This window comes from Amblyomma mixtum, chromosome 1, assembly GCF_055824585.1.
Source record: "Amblyomma mixtum isolate Tamu chromosome 1, ASM5582458v1, whole genome shotgun sequence".
Classification (NCBI taxonomy): domain Eukaryota; kingdom Metazoa; phylum Arthropoda; class Arachnida; order Ixodida; family Ixodidae; genus Amblyomma; species Amblyomma mixtum.
In genome coordinates, this window is record NC_143012.1 from 208,289,567 (window position 1) to 208,295,237 (window position 5,671).

The 5,671-nt window shown below is 48.7% G+C and overlaps 1 pseudogene; it reads right to left on the reverse strand.

The window, feature by feature from the left end:
* Positions 1–3,090: 3,090 nt before the first annotated feature.
* Positions 3,091–5,266, reverse strand: LOC149370687 (very long chain fatty acid elongase AAEL008004 pseudogene; annotated as a pseudogene).
* Between the last annotated feature and the right edge of the window lie 405 nt (positions 5,267–5,671).

Genomic DNA, 5,671 nt, shown 5'->3' on the forward strand with positions numbered 1-5,671 from the left:
AGACCGACAAAATTTTGATTCCTCCAGAAACCGAAACTGTCGCATTAAACATTTTTGTCAACTTCTTCATTCGCAAGACTAAACCATGGCTTCCTATTCGCCTAATTTTGTTCACTAATGTTGCTTATGTGTGTTGATTTATTTGTATTACCTTTTGTTGCTTCTCCGATTGATTGCCGTCTTGTTTCATTCTGTATTACCCGTTGCTTTGTGATATTTTTTCATTTTTGTGTAAGACTGGCCGTCATCCTGCTGTCATGCCAACTAACAAGGGGTCGGGACCTCGTCAAGCTGTTCGAGCTTTTAGTCCCGTACTCCTCCTTTTCTAAGGAAATAAAATGATTGATTGATTGATTGATTGATTGATTGATTGATTGATATGCTAGACCCCATAAACATGTCACTTTGGTCTGTGGGCAGCAATCTCAATAGTCACGCTCGGAAATGTGGTGGATGTGTATGAACCACATTTCCGAGCGTGTGTCCTATCGACGTCCCATATTACGTGTGTCCTATGTCACGCGGGTGGGCGGGGGAGTGGGTGACCCCGAGAAAAGAGAAAGAAAGAAAGGTGAGGAGGTTAATCAGAAGAAGGAAATGGTTTGCCACCCGTACGGCGTGACCAACGACATCCCAGTTGAAATCGAGAAACAAGATAACCAATGGTCGGTTAACAGTAAAGGACTGATTCCAAGAGAAGGCAAGAGTAGCAGGGGACGGCAGAAAGTTAGGTGGGCGGATGAGATTAAGAAGTTTGCGGGGATAGGGTGGCCGCAGCTGGCACTGGACAGGGTTAGTTGGAGAGGGACATGGGAGAGGATTTTGCCCTGCAGTGGGCATGGTCAGGCTGATGATGATGATGATGACTGGGGGACCGGTATCAGGAAGAGAAAGGGGAAAATCGAAACGAAGCTGCTTATGCTTTAAAAATGAAGAGTGTCAAATGCTCGTCGAGAATATGTACCGTGTGCTTATGTGATACCGGCGGGAGAGTGAGTGCTGTCATGGGAAAGGGGCGGCATGTTATGTATGCCTCTGTCGACCGCTAGCACCGAAAAAGTGTTATTAGTCTGGGATATTTGTTTATTAAAGGTTTGCTCTCTCTCTCTCTCTTGGAGTTCCTCAGTGAACGTTTTGAGCCTGTTTACGGTCTCATAGTCACGACCAGCATTAAATTTCCAGGCAGTAACTGTCTTCTTCTGTCCCTGTCTTTGCTCTATAGTTTCCGCTTAGGCTCCATTGTTTTACGCTTCACGTTTTTCACCAGGACCATGACCTAGCTGCCAAAACAACTGAAATCTGTTACGAGGCGTAGTCTTTAGTTGCAAAGACTTGGTTGGGTTTTCCGAATTTCCGTTTTTACGAAGATGAAATTGTGCAGATTGCGTAGGGTGGGCAGACCTTTCGGAACCAGACACTGCGGGAAGTAGAACATATACAGTCACATCTAGTTATAACGAAGTCGCAGGTGCCCAGCGATTTGTTCATTATAATATAACCATTGCGTCGTAATAGCGGTATGCGAACTTGATTACAACTTTCGCATATGCCAGGCTTACCCGACACTTCGTATAACGCCGACAACGAAGCCAGCGTTTAGCGTACCACCGTCGTGCATTTCGGGAGCCATCAACGCTTCCGGAGCTCCCCAGAAATGACGAGATATAGATACATCAACCGAATTTGGCAGCCTTGCAAACACGCCCCCGTGTCTTCCGCAGCGGGCATGGGTTTAGAACATAAATAAAGATATTTGAAGAATAATGTCGTAGGTAGTAGCTAGAGACCTGTACACAATATCTAGGTCCCTTTTCTTGGTGCTTAAGCCGATACGGGCCGCTGTGAATGAGGACGGGCATCGGTGATTTCGTCGCTTGTAGCCATTTTAGTTAGCTTCGCCGCACAGCTTGCAAGCACGCAGGCCTTCTTTGCATGGCAGAAATGTCTTGTGGAGAAAGCGTACTCCAGATCGTAGGACTTGATGATGACCCGTAGTAGTCAAAAGAAATTGTTTGAAGTTTGTGAAAGTAGTGGGACCTCTATACCACCGAGGCCTTTAAGCGCTCTTGCAAACGGGTTTAACGATGCGACCATGCTGCGAAAAGAGAAAGTGAATTGCACATCGAACCTGGGATGCAGAATTCGCTCGCAGTGGGCCGTGCAAAGTGAGGAGATTGGAGAAAGGGGGAACTGCAATTTGCCACATAGAACAGGTACGGAAGTGTTGGTCAGTGTTAAAAAATGACATACTGAGCGCGAAATGGCCAGTGGTATTCATTGGTGGATCGTTATATCTCGTAGTAGTAAATTTTTACTTCTTACAAACGGGATAAATACATGGGACTCTATGGGAACTTCCAAGGGGAATCGCTATTATTTCGTTATATCTATTATTTCGTTATAAACGACTTTGTTATAACGACGTTCGACTTACATACCAGAGCAGTTTTTACATGTCAAAAAATAAAGTGTGAAGACACATGCCAGCGCGGGATGCTATTACTACAAGAACGCATTCTCACTGACTGCCCAAAGAGTCCCATGCATCGAAACGACTGAAGGGTTCTCTTCAGTGCGCGGGTATGCACCCTGCTTTGCTCAAGGCCTCAGTGCACTTTTTGGGTCGTCCAGTACGACGGCTGGATGCAGTCAGAAGCGACGCGCAATCCGACGCGACTAAATAATTAAACGGCGGCCGCCGGAACTCGAGCTGGGTGCAGCAGCAGTGCTACGCCAGTAACCAGTGGCGCTACCTTGCAACAATCTGCGGTTTAAAAACTAAGCCTAATCCAGTAAGACTGCGTTCATCGAAATCAGAACGCCCTTTTCTTCTTTCATATTTATTAGCCTGCTGCGGTGTGTATCTAGTGTGCCTCGTACTTCGGCTCTTAATAAAAGTGCGACTTCTATGTAGAAAACAAAAGTAGCAATTATAGTACCTCAATAACAATATACTTTACCTTTTCTTGATCAGTGCCTGTATCTCTGGACTGGTAGTAAGTGCTGCCTGCTTCCTACAACTTCATACAGCTGAGTGGCCACTGGAAGTTGTGTCAGGCAGAGGCTCAGAGCGAAAACCAAGAGACTGAGTGCATAGCGACAATACAAATATTTTATTTACAAACTATAACGCAACAAGTGAACACACGGACCAACATACAATAAAATAACGAAACTCAACAATGAGAGCACAAAGGAAGGCTATGCGGATGATCGGTGTATTTTGAGTGAAAGTGTCTGTCGGCAGTAGGCGAGAAAATTTTATAGTATATTTCGCGTGGGTGCTCTGAAGCTCGTACTGACCCAAGGTGTGAGCTGTGTTGCTGATGTGTGCTTGAGTAACAACGGGAACAACGATCTTATGCGTAAGTAGCCATTTCGAAGCGATCATTGTCGTTTAGAAGTAACGATTTTCATTAATGATGATGTTAGCGGAGTTCCACTCATTGGATATACTTCCGCAGCTCTTTTCATGATCTGCAGCTCATGCAGGAAGTCGTGAACACATATAAACATACACAAGAAAGACAAACAAACCAACGTGGATACCCTTTTCCTCAACATTTCCGCAGAGTGATGTCGCATTGTGCTGCAGTGTATGGCGGCTAGCATTTGCACGTATTCATGAATTCCTTCTTCAATTATTTAAATTATCCCCCCCCCCCCCCCCCACGGGTCAATAGATGAACGTCAGTTCACTGTTATGGCATGGCGGGGCAACAAATACGAGAGGAGCTCATTACCCTTACAGCAGGTTGTAGGAAAACAGACTAATAACTGATCATCAACAAAGAGAGCACAAAGGAAGGCTATGCGGATGATCGATGTATTTGAATGAACGTGTCTGTCGGTAGGCTACTCACTGGTACCTAATTCTATTGATACTCTCTTTCGACACACTAGGAGCTCACAATCGTCGCCACGTACTCTCCTGTACGTTATCATTAACAGTCCGTTCTTGTGGCAATGACAGAGGAAGAACAAGCAGCAGCTGTACTTACACAGAGCATAGGTGCGTTGAACAGAGCACAAGATAACAATAACAATGCGGTAGTCTTTGCCTATATCACAGGATGAAGAGATGGAAGTTTGAAAACAGAACAGAGCAATTTTAAACGCACAACTAGAAGAAGAAATGAGAAATACGACTGTCTTTTCCCGTGCCTTTCCATGCTCTGTTCTACTTTCAAACACGAGTCAAGTAACCCACCAAAGTGCAACACTAAGGTCAGGGTCCTCAGTGAACCTTGTTCTTGACGTCCTGCTTCGCTTCGGCCTTGACGCTGATGCCCTTCTTGTCACTGTACGCCTTCAGGTAGAACCGCACGAACATGCTGAAGAAGAAGACTGCTTCGCTAAGCATGATGTACGTGTGCGGCCTGGGGTAACCGCAGCTGATGAACATGGGAAGGAGCGTGTGCAGGAATATGATGACGAACTGGACCAACTGGAACTGCGTCAGGTAGCGCTTCCACCAGAGGTGCTTCTGCACGGAGGGTCCCAGCAAGGAGAGAAAGTAGTAGGAGTACATGACTACGTGCACGAAGCTGTTGAGGATCACTCCGAGGGCGACTTGTCCGTCTGGGCCGTAGGCGAGGCCGAACCAGCCGTTGAAGACGACCAAGATGTGGTGTACCACATGCAGGAACGAAATGTGGGAGTCCTTCTTGCGGAGTACGAAGAAGAAGGTGTCCAGGAAATCGGCGATCCTCACCATGAGGTACCACCAGCAAAGGTTGAGCATGCTCATGGTTACCTCGTCGCGGGCCTCGAAGTTGATGCCCTGGCAGAAGAGGTTGTAGCCGCCGCCCAGGTACGACTTGGAGAGGAAGGCCACCACGAAGTAGCAGTTCAGGAGCACCATGGAGGCGTTGTAGACGATGATGAGGGGCTTGATGCCGTCGTAGGGCTTGCGGCCTTTCATGAACCGGGGCCCTCCGATCTTGACGAGGTACACGTAGGCGACGAACAAGGTGATGAGAAAGTGCTTGTTCCCGGCCAGTGGCCAGTCGGCGGTGCGCGGGTCCCGCCTGAACAACGCCTGGCTCGCAATGTCATCAACGGTGGCGGTTGAAGAAGCCATGGCCTTGTTGTGCGCCCGATCCGCTCTGGAGGTGCTGTCGAGGACGCCACTAATTTCGCTTCGCTACCCCTCCGGCTGGCGTGTACACTCGGGCCGTATATTAAACCACGGGGAGACGACTCGGAGGTGCGGCTTTTGCCTCTCGTCCCAGCGCGGTTTCGGAAGGCGACAGGCTGCAGCCCGACGAAAAGTGAGCCTTTATTTGCTGACACGCCGCGCGCTGGGAGAGGAGGACGCGTCGCGGTGATGACGAGTATACGCGGGAGGAAGGAACCGATCCACTCGAGAGAAGGCCGAGCGTAGCGCCGCCTCGCCGCTTTTGTACAGTTTTGTTTTAAACGCCCGCTCTCCGCTCGTTTCCCTCGCCCTCCAGCCGGCAGAACATTGCGGTACATTTCCCTCTCCGGCGGCGCACGTGCTAACGGCTGCGAGTGGCTTTCACCTCCGGAAGGCGCCCCGCAGCGAGCGGCACCAGCTAGATCGGAAAGATAATGAGGGGAACTGCCCGAGTGACGCGTGCTCAATGGACCCCCCCACCCCTCTCCCGATGTTCTTTCTTGGGTCTGTCCACACAATGAGCGGTGTTTC